Raw genomic sequence first — 16,512 nt, 5'->3', positions numbered from 1 at the left:
GTTCCTAATTCCGTATGTTAGGAATATTCTGTTAACCAACTGTACCATCCCCCCCTGTTGAGACATGGCTCTACCCATGGCTCAACAAAGCCGCATATCTGAATACATTAGACGTTAATATTGGCTTTCTCACTGTGGATATGTACAGTCCGTCTTCAAGGATTGCTCCTCGTCATACCCACGTCTGTTTTTCTGCTTTCGTAGTTGATGTTTGCATTGTTTGTAACATTTCTACATCTATGATGTCTCAGGATTGTCATTCCTCATTCAAAAAGACACTTTCCAACTGTGAGGCTGCTTGTTTTGCAGCTGCATCAGCTCGTGCCTTACCTTTCCTACTGTTATCCTGTTGCTTTGTATGAGCTGCACATTTACAATTAGCTACTTTAGTGGGTAACTGAATCAGATCTAATGCATTCAAGATCAATTGCGCATGATTAATCGGTTTACCAGTGGATGTTATCATTCCCCTATTCTTCCACTGCTGCTCATAAACATGCACTGTAGAGACAACATACTGACTATCGGTATAAATGTCCACACATCAGTTTTTCGCTAGAGTACAAGCACGTGTTAAAGCTATCGATTCTGCTGCTTGAGCAGACACGTTATGCTGCAGGGGTTGGGCTTCTACAATCTCATTATCAATAACTACTGCATAACCTACTTGATTCTTTCCTGTAGGACTCTTTCTACATGATCCGTACACATAAACTATCACCTCTGCATCTTCTAAGAGTATATCAGTGATATCCTGTCTGTGTGGAGTTATTTCCTCCATTTCATATAGGCAACTGTGTGGTGTGCCATACACAGGTGTCGGACGTGACGTTGATAGGTTTAATGTTGTACAGCGTTCAATCACCATATGAGGTTGACTCAGGGGTATGGTCAAACAAGAAAGATGTCTAGCACGGGTCAGGAATGCTATTTTCTCTTGCAGCAGAATGATCGCAACTGCATGAGACACTCTCACAGTGAGAGGGTGGAATAATAACATTGAGGCCGAGGCCTGTACTGCCATGGGTGCTGCAACAACTGCCTGTACACAATGTGGCACTGACCATGCCACTGTGTCCAACTGCGATGAGTAGTAAGCTATGGGGCGTTGCTTACTTCCATGCTGTTGCGTCAAGACTGACGTCATATATCCCTGCTTACAATCTACAGTCTGACAACATCTCTTATGATTATTCGGGAGACCTAAAACAGATGTTGAAGCTATCAATCATTTTAGTCTGCAGAAAGCTGTTTCTGCTACTGGAATCCAGTGTAGTATATGTTGTGCTGCCATAGGTGTATTAAAGATTAAAGCAGACAATAGAGCAGATTCCAAAGCATTGTTTGGTAACCAGCTTCGACAAAGGTTAGTCGGCCCAGGAAGGACATCATTCCCTTCTTGGTAGTTGGCTTGGGTGCTTGTGAAACTGCTGCCTTCCTATCATCATGTAATGTTCTACCCTCCTTGGATACCACATATCCCAGGTACTTGACCTGTATTCTCTGTAGTTGCAATTTATGCTTGCTTAATTTATGTCCCTGTTCTTCTGAATATTTTAATAATGCTATTGTATCTTCCCTACATTGCTGCTGGGTAGGGGTCGCAAGCAGAATATCATCCACATAAAGTAGAACTTGACTGGCCCCGGGTGGAGTAAACACCGGAATGTTGCTAGCCATCTCCTGTGCGAATATCGTTGGACTTTCACAGTATCCCTGCGATAGCCAGGTATGGCTGTATCTCTTACCCTGAGAATGTAAATGCAAAACAATACGGACTATCTGCATGTATAGGTATTGAAAAGGAAGCATATCTTATATGTACCACGGTAAGATACTTCTGTGGTGGGTTCATAGCATTCAATATAGTGTGTGGGTCTGGCACCATCGGTACCCTAGGTGTTATTACATGATTTACAGCTTGTAAATCCTGTACCATCCGCCATTCCCCCTTTGCTTTTCTATCAGAAGATACAGGGGTATTGCATGGTGAATACTGATTACTTTGTAGATGGGGAATTCCGTCTGTGACTTTCCAGATATCTTCTGGTGTCCACGGTCTATACACTAACGGAGTTGGGTCCTGGCCTTCCTGTCCTGCATGAGGGTTCGGTACTTCAATTAATTGACAAATATCCTCACTCTGTTCTAGTGACTCTCTTCTTACTTGAGTGTCCCTAGGTATTTTACGAGTTCGGGATGTGGTTTCAATAGCTTCTCTTACATTTGGTCGTTGTGATACCTCTGTTGCCACAGGATAACGTGGGGGGGACTAGCCTGCCCTCCCGCTTCATATCCTGGAAGTGGTATCGGAGGTGGTAGGGGGGGGGGCTGTCGCTATTACTGTATTATTATCTTCTTTGTGTACGTATGATGCTTTCGCATTTTTAGTGTTCTGTTCCCTTCGGTTCACTACCTCAATCCACCTATGTGCTTGACGGATACCCAATTGTCGCTGTTTTTTCGCCTGCACATCTTAGGGTTGCCACCTTTTCAAATGCACAAAGTGGGACATTAGTGTTAGGAACGTGTAATTTTGCAGGGCAAAACATACCCACGGCCAGTACAAAGGACAGCAATTCACTTTTTGCCACGATAGCAACCTATTCTTGTAGCATTTGAGTTGCTTATTCTGTTTATTATGATATTTTGGTGTTTCAGATACAAAATAACTGTTTTATGCTACCATTAAAGAAGATATATGAAATATTTTTGTCCTAAGATATCAGGACATTTGCCATTTGTTCAGTTTGTTTGCAGGACACAACTGGCCAAAGAGGGACTGTCCCTCACAAACCGGGACAGGTGGTTACACTAGAACATCTGCATCACATTTTCAGTGGTTCCAATGTTTCAGAAATGATATTTTGTGTAATATACCATCAATTTCATATTTATTACCCCATTTTGCAGAATATCTCACATTATGTGCTCTCTGCAATTGCATATAGTTCACATCACCCGTCAAACGCGGATCATACGATCTGTTTGTGCACTAATCTCCCATATCCTCTACACGACTGTTACGTAACCCTTCTCTCGTACCACGTGGTATCTCCTTCCCTGTATCCACTGTAGTGTCTACAATGACTATTTACTCTACTCTGTGTTCCCCTGATCTATGTCCAAATTTAAAACTACTTGGATTGGTCTTCGACCTGCTATCACAACTGTTAACAGAAACACAATGTAGTCTGGTCCCTGATCTACAATAGAGACAAATAGGCAAACCCTCCTTACCTAAGCCTCCTGTTTATGACTGCACGTTTTCTTCTTGGGATCCAGTTTTCCGCTTTTCAGCCACAGATCAGACAGTGGACAGCCTCTTTACATACAACAATTCAGTCGGAGGTCTTTTCACTCAAGAAGAACCATTTAGGCAAATTCTCCTGCGCACATGTCTAACCACCCATGCACTCTGACCTGTAGTTTACCAAGGGAATTCCGGCTAAGAAGGACCACAATGTCAAATAAGTTGTTAAAACCAGACTGTAGAAATCAGTAGGCTTTTCTAAGTGACAGTCAATAACACAGGAAGCTCGGGTTAACAACGTTTTAGTAGTGTACACAGGCAGGCAAAAAACTATACAGTCCAAGTATGAGAGTTTTGTCTGACTCTATACAGTAAGCAATTTCTTTATATAGTGTTTACAATCAGCTTTTGCCCACCTTACTGACGTGGTCAGTCACAGGGCATTTCCATCACTATGGTCCGCAACATTGTATACATACGAGGGTGCTGAGGTCATGCTTTTAAAATGTTTTCCCATGAGAATAACACAGCCTTGCAAGTCACCTGGTCAATTACAGTGTCCTTCTGTAATTGTTGCTGTTTCAAGGACCCTGGACTGTTCCGATACAATAGTCAGTTCATTTCTTAATACGTTCCTTTGTCTCTCTGGTAAGGAGTTGTACTCTATCTTCGATAGTGCTCACAAGGCCATCCTCCTCAGGGGAAGGGAGGATGTTATACATGTACATACATTTATTTTTCTGTAACCCAGCAGATAATTAATGCTGAGAGACATAAGCCTGCTGAACTGGTTACTGCCAGGGTCAGAGTTCGATCACACTGCAGCTATGCTTCACCAATTACATGCATGATCATTTCTACTGCCATATTGTACAGTACAATTCAATGCATTATATAGTATTTTGCTTCTAAACTGGCACTTCATATGTGTTTCTATATATATTTTTCTAACAACATCCATCCGGACATATGCATGTTGTTCCGTCCTTTACCTTGACCGTGTATACTTGGCCATCCGGAAACGCTACTCTCCACATGTGATGTCCCACCTTCCCCTTCTGTGCCTGTGGCACCCTGTTAGGACGTCCTATTTGGTAGGCACATGTTCCGCTATATGTGTTTGACTTCTCTACATAGCTAATCATCGGTGCGGTGGTTCAACAACCCGACTTGTCCACATGTGTACAGTTATGTGCACCGTGGCGTGTGCAAACCTATATGGTTTGGATGGGTACATACCACATGCGGGATGTACACATTCTGCAGACACATTCACATGCAGCCATTTCCATATCTGTACCTGAGGTGGGTTGGTGACATGTGGGGTACATATTTGCTCGCATGGCACTGACTAAAACAATACTTCTTACCACATTTCAGGTATGCCCATTGTGTGTAGGTGTGTAGCTGGACAAGGATGCTAGCTGGTTTGGGTGCACAGGCGTACATGGGTGGGACTTACATGCTACAATGGGGCTATTGTGTATTACATTTGCATGCATGGGTTCTGCTTCTGGATATTACACTTAGACATACGCCGTCCTGTGTATGCGACAAACACGTTGCTGGGTGTGGGACATGTTGCTATGCACATGTTTGCCTGTGTTTAGGGTTTCTTGGTTCCTTCCTGTTGTTATGTCGACACAGCTACCCGGCTGTGTACTCTCACTACTGCTTGTGACCATTATGGTTGACACCTTTTCCAATGCCCATAGTGGGACATCTTTTGTGGAAACATCAGATTTTGCAGGACAACACATACCCACAGCAAGTGGAGTTGACAGAACTTCACTTGTTTGCCATAATATACGCTTATTCTGGTAGCATTTGGGTTCCTTATTCAGTTTCTTATGCCATGTATGTGTTTCATATACAAAATATATGTTTTATGCTACTATTACAGGTATATTGAGGGAATATTTTTGCACGGAAATCTCAGGTCATTTGCCATTTTTCGATTTTTGCCGGGACACAACTGTCCATTGAGGGACTGTCCATAGCAAAGTGGGACAGCTGGTAACCCTGGTGACCATGCCCATGTCGCTACTGGGGTTGCCACCTTTTCCAATGGCCAAGGTGGGACATTTTCGGCACTCACATCAGATTTTACAGGCCGACACATACCCACGGTCACTATATAGCATAGAACTTCACTTGTTTGCCTAAATAAAAGCTTATTGTTGTAGCAGTTTGGTTGCTTATTCTGTTTCTTGTGACATTTAGGTATTTTACTTACGGAAATAACCATTTCATGCAACCATTACATTACATACGGGATATAATTATGTCCTACAATCTTAGCACATTTGCCGTTTTTAATATTTTTTATCAGGACACAACTACCCATGGAGGGACTGCCCCTCGCAAAGTGGGACAGGTGGTAACCTTAGTCGCTACTCCTATGTCGGTGTGGTGCGCTGACATGCTGTGGTACACCTTCTCTGGGTATGCCCACTGACGGTGCATTGCGGGACGAACACGGTGTTACGCGTATCCTTTGTTCCTTGGACGGGTACACTTAGGGCTTCATGGGTTGTGTTTGCTTCTCCGTTTTGTTGGGATGGGTACTATGTTGCATACTCTACGTGCGTTTCATTCTGCACGGGCCCTGGCTGCTGCCATTACTATTATGGGCGGACCGTGGCAGTCAGCACATTAGGTTGCTCATCGCCTGCCGGCTTAGCCACACCTCCGGACGCATCCTACTTGGGCTCGCTCACGTACACTACGCATGTGTCTGTGGTTGCGGCGCGCTCTCATTACTATGCATATGGCGCTACTACGCCGACTATTCACTGCACCGCCGGCGCAGGCCTTACACCGGCCTTGCGCCGAGCTTCATGAATCCCGGGGACAATGATGTACCAGACACATTAGCAGGAAATACATGGACTGATGTAGCAGATTTATCAGCAGGAAATACACAAAATGATGTACCAGACATATAAGCAGGAAATACATGAACTGATGTACCAGACATAGCAGGAAATACAAGAACTGATGTACCAGACTTATCAGCAGGAAATACAGGAATTGATGTACCAGACATCAGCAGGAAATATACAAAATGATGTACAAGACTTAGCAGGAAATACACAAAATGACGTACCAGACTTATCAGGAGAAAATACAAGAACTGACATACCAGACGTATCAGCAGGAAATAGAAGAACTGATGTACCAGACATATCAGCAGGAAATAGAAGAACTGATGTACCAGACTAATCAACAGGAAATACACAAAATGATGTACCAGACTTATCAGCAGGAAATACACAAAATGACGTACCAGACTTTTCAGCAGGAAATACAAGAACTGATGTACCAGACATATCAGTAGGAAATAAAAGAACTGATGCACCAGACTTATCAGAAGGAAATACACAAAATGATGTACCAGACTTAGCAGGAAATACACAAAGTGAAGCACCAGACTTATCAGCAGGAGATACATGAACTGATGTACCAGACTTAGCAGGAAATACACAAAATGATGAACCAAACCTATCAGCAGGAAACACAAGAACTGATGTACTAGACTTATCAGCAGGAAATACACAAAATGATGTACCAGACATATCAGCAGGAAATACACAAAATGATGTGCCAGATTTATCAGCAGGAAATACAAAAAATGATGTACAAGACTTATCAGCAGGAAATGGACAAAATGATGTACCAGACTTATCAGCAGGAAATACACAAAAGGATGTACCAGATTTATCAGCAGGAAATACAAGAACTGATGTGCTAGACTTATCAGCAGGAAATACAGAAAATGATGTACCAGACTTAGCAGGAAATACACAAAATGATGTACCAGACTTATCAGCAGGAAATACATGAACTGATGTACCAGACTTATCAGCAGGAAATACACAAAATGATGTACCAGACGAATTAGCAGGAATACATGAACTGATGTACCAGACTTATCAGCAGGAAATACATAAAATGATGTACCAGACTTAGCAGGAAATACACAAAATGATGTACCAGACTTATCAGCAGGAAACACAAAAACTGATGTACCAGATTTATCAGCAGGAAATACAAGAACTGATATACCAGATGTATCAGCAGGAAATACAACAACTGATGTACCAGACTTATCAGCAGGAAATACACAGAATGATGTACCAGACTTATCAGCAGGAAATTCACAAAATGATGTACCAGACGCATCAGCAGGAAATACATTAATTGATCTACCAGACTTATCAGCAGGAAATACACAAAATGATGTACTAGATTAATCAGCAGGAAATATAGAAAATGATGTACCAGACTTATCAGCAGGAAATACACAAAGTTATGCACCAGACTTAGCAGGAAATACACAAAATGATGTACAAACTTATAGGTTCATAAGTTCACAGGTAGTTACTAGGCTATCAGCCCAATGGCCTATGTCAGCCTTGCCAACAAGATTCCCTGGCTTACGCCACTCAAGAAAGTTATTTCCTGTGCTACTGTCGAGCAGAGACACAAAAGTGATCCCTGGGCTGTATTTCCTATTTCCCATCCCCTCATCAAGATTTTTCTTGAAGAGTGCTAATGAAGAACTTTGCTTGACATAGATGGGTAGCCTGTTCCAGAGTATGGGAAGTCTTAGCAGGAAATAAACAAAATGATGTACCAGACATATTAGCAGGAAATACATGAACTGATGTACCAGACTTATGAACAGGAAATGCACAAAATTATGTACCAGACTTAGCAGGAAATACATGAACTGATGTACCAGACTTATCAGGAAATACAAGAAATGATGTACCAGACTTATCAGCAGGAAATACACAAAATGATGTACCAAACTTATCAACAGGAAATACACAAAATGATGTAACAGATTTATCAGAAGGAAATACACAAAATGATGTAACAGACTTATCAGCAGGAAATACATAAAATGATATACCAGACTTATCAGCAGACAATACACAAAATGATGTACCAGACTTATCAGCAGGAAATACATGAAATGGTGTACCAGACTTATCAGCAGGCAATAGACAAAATGATGTACCAGACTTATTAGCAGGAAATACATGAACTGATGTACCAGACATAGCAGGAAATAAAAAAACTGATGTACCAGACTTATCATTAGGAAATACATGAACTGATGTACCAGACTTATCAGCAGGAAATACACAAAATGATGTACCAGACTTATCAGCAAGAAATATAAGAACTGATGTACCAGACTTATCAGCAGGAAATACAAAAACTAATGTACTAGACGTATCAGCAGGTAATACAAGAACAGATGTACCAGACTTATTAACAGGAAATACACAAAATGATGTACCAGACTTATCAGCAGGAAATACACAAAATGATGTACCAGACTTATCAGCAAGAATTACACAAAATGATGTAAAAGACTTATCAGCAGGAAATACACAAAATTATGTACCAGACTTAGCAGAAAATACACAAAATGATGTACAGACTTATAGGTTCATAGGTAGGTGCAAGGCTACCAGCCCAAGCGCCTACCTAAGCCTAGCCAACAAGTTTCCCTGGCTTATGCCACTCAAGAAAGTTATTTTCCTGTGCCACTGTCGAGCAGAGACACAAAAGTGATCCTCAGGGAGTATTTCCCATTTCCCATCCACTCAAGATTTTTCTTGAAGAGTGCTAATGAAGAACTTTGCTTGACATAGGATGGGTAGTCTGTTCCAGAGTATGGGAAGTCTTAGCAGGAAATACATACAATGATGTACCAGACACATAAGCAGGAAATACATGAACTGATGTACCAGACTTAGCATGAAATACAAGAACTGATGTACCAGACTTATCAGGAGGAAATACACACAATGATGTACCAGACTTATCAGCAGGAAATACACAAAATGATGTAGCAGACTTATCAGCAGGAAATACACAAAATGATGTACCAGACTTTTCAGCAGGAAATACAAAACTGATGTACCAGACATATCAGTAGGAAATACAAGAACTGATGTACCAGACTTATTAGCAGGAAATACACAAAATGATGTACCAGACTTAGCAGGAAATACACAAAGTGATGCACCAGACTTATCAGCAGGAGATACATGAACTGATGTACGACTTAGCAGGAAATACATAAAATGATGAACCAGACTTATCAGCAGGAAATACAACAACTGATGTACCAAACTTATCAGGAAATACACAAAATGATTAACCAGACTTATCAGCATGAAACACAAGAACTGATGTACCAGACTTAGCAGGAAATACACAAAATGATATACCAGACATAGCACGAAATTCACAAAATGATGTACAAGATTTATCAGCAGAAATACACAAAATTATGTACCAGACTTATCAGCAGGACATACACAAGATTATGTGCCAGATTTATCAGCAGGAAATACACAAAATGATGTACCAGACTTATCAGCAGGAAATACACAAAATGATGTACCAGACTTATCAGCAGGAAAAATACAAAATGATATACCAGACTTATCAGCAGGAAATACAAGAACTGATGTACCAGATTTATCAGCAGGAAATACACAAAATGATGTACAAGACTAAGAAGGAAATTCATGAACTGATGTACCAGACTTAGCAGGAAATACATGAACTGATGTACCAGACTTATCAGCAGGAAATACATGAACTGATGTACCAGATTTATCAGCAGGAAATAAACAAAGTGATGTACCAGATTTATCAGCAGGAAATACAACAACTGATGTGCTAGACTTATCAGCAGGAAATACACAAAATGATGTACCAGACTTATCAGCAGGAAATACATGAACTGATGTACCAGACTTATCAGCATGCAATACACAAAATGATGTACCAGACGAATAAGCAGGAATACATGAACTGATGTGTCAGACATAGCAGGAAATGCACAAAATGATGTACCAGACTTATCAGCAGGAAACACAAGAACTGATGTACCAGGCTTATCAGCAGGAAATACATAAAATGATGTACCAGACTTAGCAGGAAATACACAAAATGATGTACCAGACTTATCAGTAGGAAATACAAGAACTGATATACCAGATTTATCAGCAGGAAATACAAGAACTGATGTACCAGATGTATCAGCAGAAAATACAACAACTGATGTACCAGACTTATCAGCAGGAAATACACAAAATGATGTACCAGACTTATCAACAGGAAATACACAAAATGATGTACCACACGTATCAGCAGGAAATACATGAACTGATGTACCAGACTTATCAGCAGGAATTACACAAAATGATGTACTAGATTTATCAGCAGGAAATACACAAAATGATGTACCAGACTTATCAGCAGGAAATACACAAAGTTATGTACCAGACTTAGCAGGAAATACACAAAATGATGTACAGACTTATAGGTTCATAGTTTCACAGGTAGCAACTAGGCTATCAGCCCAAGGGCCTATGTCAGCCTTGCCAACAAGGTTCCCTGGCTTGCGCCACTCAAGAAAGTTATTTCCTGTGCTACTGTCGAGCAGAGACACAAAAGTGATCCCCGGGGTGTATTTCCTATTTCCCATCCACTCATCAAGATTTTTCTTGAAGAGTGCTAATGAAGAACTTTGCTTGACATAGATGGGTAGCCTGTTCCACAGTATGGGAAGTCTTAGCAAGAAATACACAAAATGATGTACCAGACATATTAGCAGGAAATACATAAACTGATGTACCAGACTTATCAGCAGGAAATGCACAAATTTATGCACCAGACTTATCAGCAGGAAATACATGAAATGATGTACCAGACTTATCAGGAAATACAAGAACTGATGTACCAGACATATCAGCAGGAAATACACAAAATGATGTACCAGACTTATCAGCAGGAAATACACAAAATGATGTACCAGATTTATCAGCAAGAAATACACAAAATGATGTACCAGACTTATCAGCAGGAAATACATGAAATGATATACCAGACTTATCAGGCAATACACAAAATGATGTACCAGACTTATCAGCAGGAAATACATGAAATTATGTACCAGACTTATCAGCAGACAATACACAAAATGATGTACAAGACTTATTAGCAGGAAATACATGAACTGATGTACCAGACATAGCAGGAAATACAAAAACTAATGTACCAGACTTATCAGCAGGAAATACAAGAACTGATGTACCAGACGTATCAGCAGGAAATACAAGAATGGATGTACCAGACTTATTAAAAGGAAATACACAAAATGATGTACCATACTTATCAGCAGGAAATACACAAAATGATATAACAAACTTATCAACAGGAAATACATGAACTGCGGCACCAGACTTATCAGTAGGAAATACACAAAATGATGTACCAGACTTAGCAAGAATTAAACAAAATGATGTAAAAGACTTATCAGCAGGAAATACACAAAATGATGTACCAGACTTCTCAGCAGGAAATACACAAATTTATGTACCAGACTTAGCAGGAAATACACAAAATGATATACAGACTTATAGGTTCATAGGTAGGTACAAGGCTACCGGCCCAAGCGCCTACATAAGCCTAGCCAACAAGTTTCCCTGGCTTATGCCACCCAAGAAAATTATTTTCAGGTGCCACTGTCGAGCAGAGACACAAAAGTGATCCTCAGGGTGTATTTCGTATTTCCCATCCACTCATCAAGATTTTTCTTAAAAAAGTGCTAATGAAGAACTTTGCTTGACATAGGATGGGTAGCCTATTCCAGAGTATGGGAAGTCTTATCAGGAAATACACACAATGATGTACCAGACACATTAGCAGGAAATACATGGACTGATGTAGCAGATTTATCAGCAGGAAATACACAAAATGATATACCAGACTTATCAGCAGGCAATACATAAAATGATGTACCAGACATATAAGCAGGAAATACATGAACTGATGTACAAGACTTATCAGCAGGAAATACAGGAATTGATGTACCAGACATCAGCAGGAAATATACAAAATGATGTACCAGACTTATCAGCAGAAAATACAAGAACTGACGTACCAGACATATCAGCAGGAAATAGAAGAACTGATGTACCAGACTAATCAACAGGAAATACACAAAATGATGTACCAGACTTATCAGCAGGAAATACACAAAATGACATACCAGACTTTTCAGCAGGAAATACAAGAACTGATGTACCAGACATATCAGTAGGAAATACAAGAACTGATGCACCAGACTTATCAGAAGGAAATACACAAAATGATGTACCAGACTTAGCAGGAAATACACAAAATGATGAACCAAACCTATCAGCAGGAAACACAAGAACTGATGTACTAGACTTATCAGCAGGAAATACACAAAATGATGTACCAGACATATCAGCAGGAAATACACAAAATGATATGCCAGATTTATCAGCAGGAAATACACAAAAGGATTTACCAGTCTTATCAGCAGGAAATACGCAAAATGATGTACCAGATTTATCAGCAGGAAATACAAGAACTGATGTGCTAGACTTATCAGCAGGAAATACACAAAATGATGTACCAGACTTAGCAGGAAATAGACAAAATGATGGACTAGACTTATCAGCAGGAAATACACAAAATGATGTACCAGACTTATCAGCAGGAAATACATGAACTGATGTACCAGACTTAGCAGGAAATACACAAAATGATGTACCAGACTTATCAGCAGGAAATACAAGAACTGATGTACCAGACTTATCAGCAGGAAATACAAGAACTGATGTACCCGATGTATCAGCCGGAAATACAAGAATGGATGTACCAGACTTATTAACAGGAAATACACAAAATGATGTACAATTTTTATCAGCAGGAAATACACAAAATTATATAACAAACTTATCAACAGGAAATACATGAACTGCTGCACCAGACTTATCAGTAGGAAATACACAAAATGATGTACCACACATCAGCAAGAATTAAACAAAATGATGTAAAAGACTTATCAGCAGGAAATACACAAAATGATGTACCAGACTTCTCAGCAGGAAATACACAAACTTATGTACCAGACTAACAGGAAATACACAAAATGATATACAGACTTATAGGTTCATAGGTAGGTACAAGGCTACCGGCCCAAGCGCCTACGTAAGCCTAGCCAACAAGTTTCCCTGGCTTATGCCACCCAAGAAAATTATTTTCCTGTGCCACTGTCGAGCAGAGACACAAAAGTGATCCTCAGGGTGTTTTTCCTATTTCCCATCCACTCATCAAGATTTTTCTTAAAAAGTGCTAATGAAGAACTTTGCTTGACATAGGATGGGTAGCCTATTCCAGAGTATGGGAAGTCTTATCAGGAAATACACACAATGATGTACCAGACACATTAGCAGGAAATACATGGACTGATGTAGCAGATTTATCAGCAGGAAATACACAAAATGATATACCAGACTTATCAGCAGGCAATACACAAAATGATGTACCAGACATATAAGCAGGAAATACATGAACTGATGTACCAGACTTATCAGCAGGAAATACAGGAATTGATGTACCAGACATCAGCAGGAAATATACAAAATGATGTACAAGACTTAGCAGGAAATACACAAAATGATGTACCAGACTTGTCAGCAGAAAATACAAGAACTGACGTACCAGACGTATCAATAGGAAATAGAAGAACTGATGTAACAGACGTATCAGCAGGAAATACAAGAACTGATGTACCAGACATATCAGTAGGAAATACAAGAACTGATGCACTAGACTTATCAGAAGGAAATAAACAAAATGATGTACCAGACATATCAGCAGGAAATACACAAAATGATGTACCAGACTTATCAGCAGGAAATACACAAAATGATGTACCAGACTTATCAGCAGAAAATACATGAACTGATGTACCAGACTTATCAGCAGACAATACACAAAATGATGTACCAGACTTATCAGCAGGAAATACACAAAATGACGTACCTGACTTTTCAGCAGGAAATACAAGAACTGATGTACCAGACATATCAGTAGGAAATACAAGAACTGATGCACCAGACTTATCAGAAGGAAATACAGAAAATGATGTACCAGACTTTGCAGGAAATACACAAAGTGATGCACCAGCCTTATCAGCAGGAGATACATGAACTGATGTACCAGACTTAGCAGGAAATACACAAAATGATGAACCAAACCTATCAGCAGGAAACACAAGAACTGATGTACTAGACTTATCAGCAGGAAATACACAAAATGATGTACCAGACATATCAGCAGGAAATACACAAAATGATGTGCCAGATTTATCAGCAGGAAGTACACAAAATGATGTACCAGACTTATCAGCAGGAAATACACAAAATGATGTACCAGACTTATCAGCAGGAAATACACAAAATGATGTACCAGATTTATCAGCAGGAAATACAAGAACTGATGTGCTAGACTTATCAGCAGGAAATACACAAAATGATGTACCAGACTTAGCAGGAAATACACAAAATGATGGACTAGACTTATCAGCAGGAAATACACAAAATGATGTACCAGACTTATCAGCAGGAAATACACAAAATGATGGACTAGACTTATCAGCAGGAAATACACAAAATGATGTACCAGACTTATCAGCAGAAAATACATGAACTGATGTACCAGACTTATCAGCAGACAATACACAAAATGATGTACCAGAAGAATAAGCAGGAATACATGAATTGATGTACCAGACATAGCAGGAAATACACAAAATGATGTACCAGACTTATCAGCAGGAAACACAAGAACTGATGTAGCAGACTTATCAGCAGGAAATACATAAAATGATGTACCAGACTTAGCAGGAAATACACAAAATGATGTACCAGACTTATCAGCAGGAAATACAAGAACTGATGTACCAGATTTATCAGCAGGAAATACAAGAACTGATGTACCAGATGTATTAGCAGGAAATACAACAACTGATGTACCAGACTTATCAGCAGGAAATACAGAAAATGATGTGCCAGACGTATCAGCAGGAAATACATTCAGTGATGTACCAGACTTATCAGCAGGAAATACACAAAATGATGTACTAGATTTATCAGCAGGAAATACACAAAATGATGTACTAGATTTATCAGCAGGAAATACACAAAATGATGTATCAGACTTATCAGCAGGAAATACACAAAGTTATGTACCAGACTTAGCAGGAAATACACAAAATGATGTACAGACTTATAGGTTCATAGGTTCATAGGTAGCTACTAGGCTATCAGCCCAAGGGCCTATGTCAGCCTTGCCAACAAGGTTCCCTGGCTTACGCCACTCAAGAAAGTTATTTCTTGTGCTACTGTCGAGCAGAGACACAAAAGTGATCCCCGGGGTGTATTTCCTATTTCCCATCCCCTCATCAAGATTTTTCTTGAAGAGTGCTAATGAAGAACTTTGCTTGACATAGATGGGTAGCCTGTTCCAGAGTATGGGAAGTCTTAGCAGGAAATACACAAAATGATGTACCAGACATATTAGCAGGAAATACATGAACTGATGTACCAGACTTATCAGCAGGAAAGGCACAACATTATGTACCAGACTTATCAGCAGGAAATACATGAACTGATGTACCAGACTTATCAGGAAATACAAGAAATGATGTACCAGACTTATCAGCAGGAAATACACAAAATGATGTACCAGACTTATCAACAAGAAATACACAAAATGATGTACCACATTTATCAGCAGGAAATACACAAAATGATGTACCAGACTTATCAGCAGGAAATACATTAAATGATATACCAGACTTATCAGCAGGCAATACACAAAATGATGTACCAGACTTATCAGCAGGAAATACATGAAATGATGTACCAGACTTATCAGCAGGCAATAGACAAAATGATGTACCAGACTTATTAGCAGGAAATACATGAACTGATGTACCAGACATAGTAAGAAATACAAAAACTGGTGTACCAGACTGATCAGCAGGAAATACATGAACTGATGTACCAGACTTATCAGCAGGAAATACATGAAATGATGTACCAGACTTATCAGCAGGAAATATAAGAACTGATGTACCAGACTTATCAGCAGGAAATACAAGAACTAATGTACGAGACGTATCAGCAGGTAATACAAGAACTGATGTACCAGACTTATTAACAGGAAATACACAAAATGATGTACCAGACTTATCAGCAGGAAATACACAAAATGATGTACCAGACGTATCAGCAAGAATTACACAAAATGATGTAAAAGACTTATCAACAGGAAATACACAAAATTATGTACTAGACCTCTCTGCAGGAAATACACAAAATTATGTACCAGACTTAGCAGGA

The sequence above is a fragment of the Protopterus annectens genome, chromosome 13.part0, assembly GCF_019279795.1.
Source record: "Protopterus annectens isolate FY-2018-M chromosome 13.part0, PAN1.0, whole genome shotgun sequence".
In the NCBI taxonomy this organism is placed as follows: Eukaryota; Metazoa; Chordata; order Ceratodontiformes; family Protopteridae; genus Protopterus; species Protopterus annectens.
The sequence above is the reverse complement of the archived record's forward strand: the minus strand, read 5'-3'. Positions refer to the sequence as shown.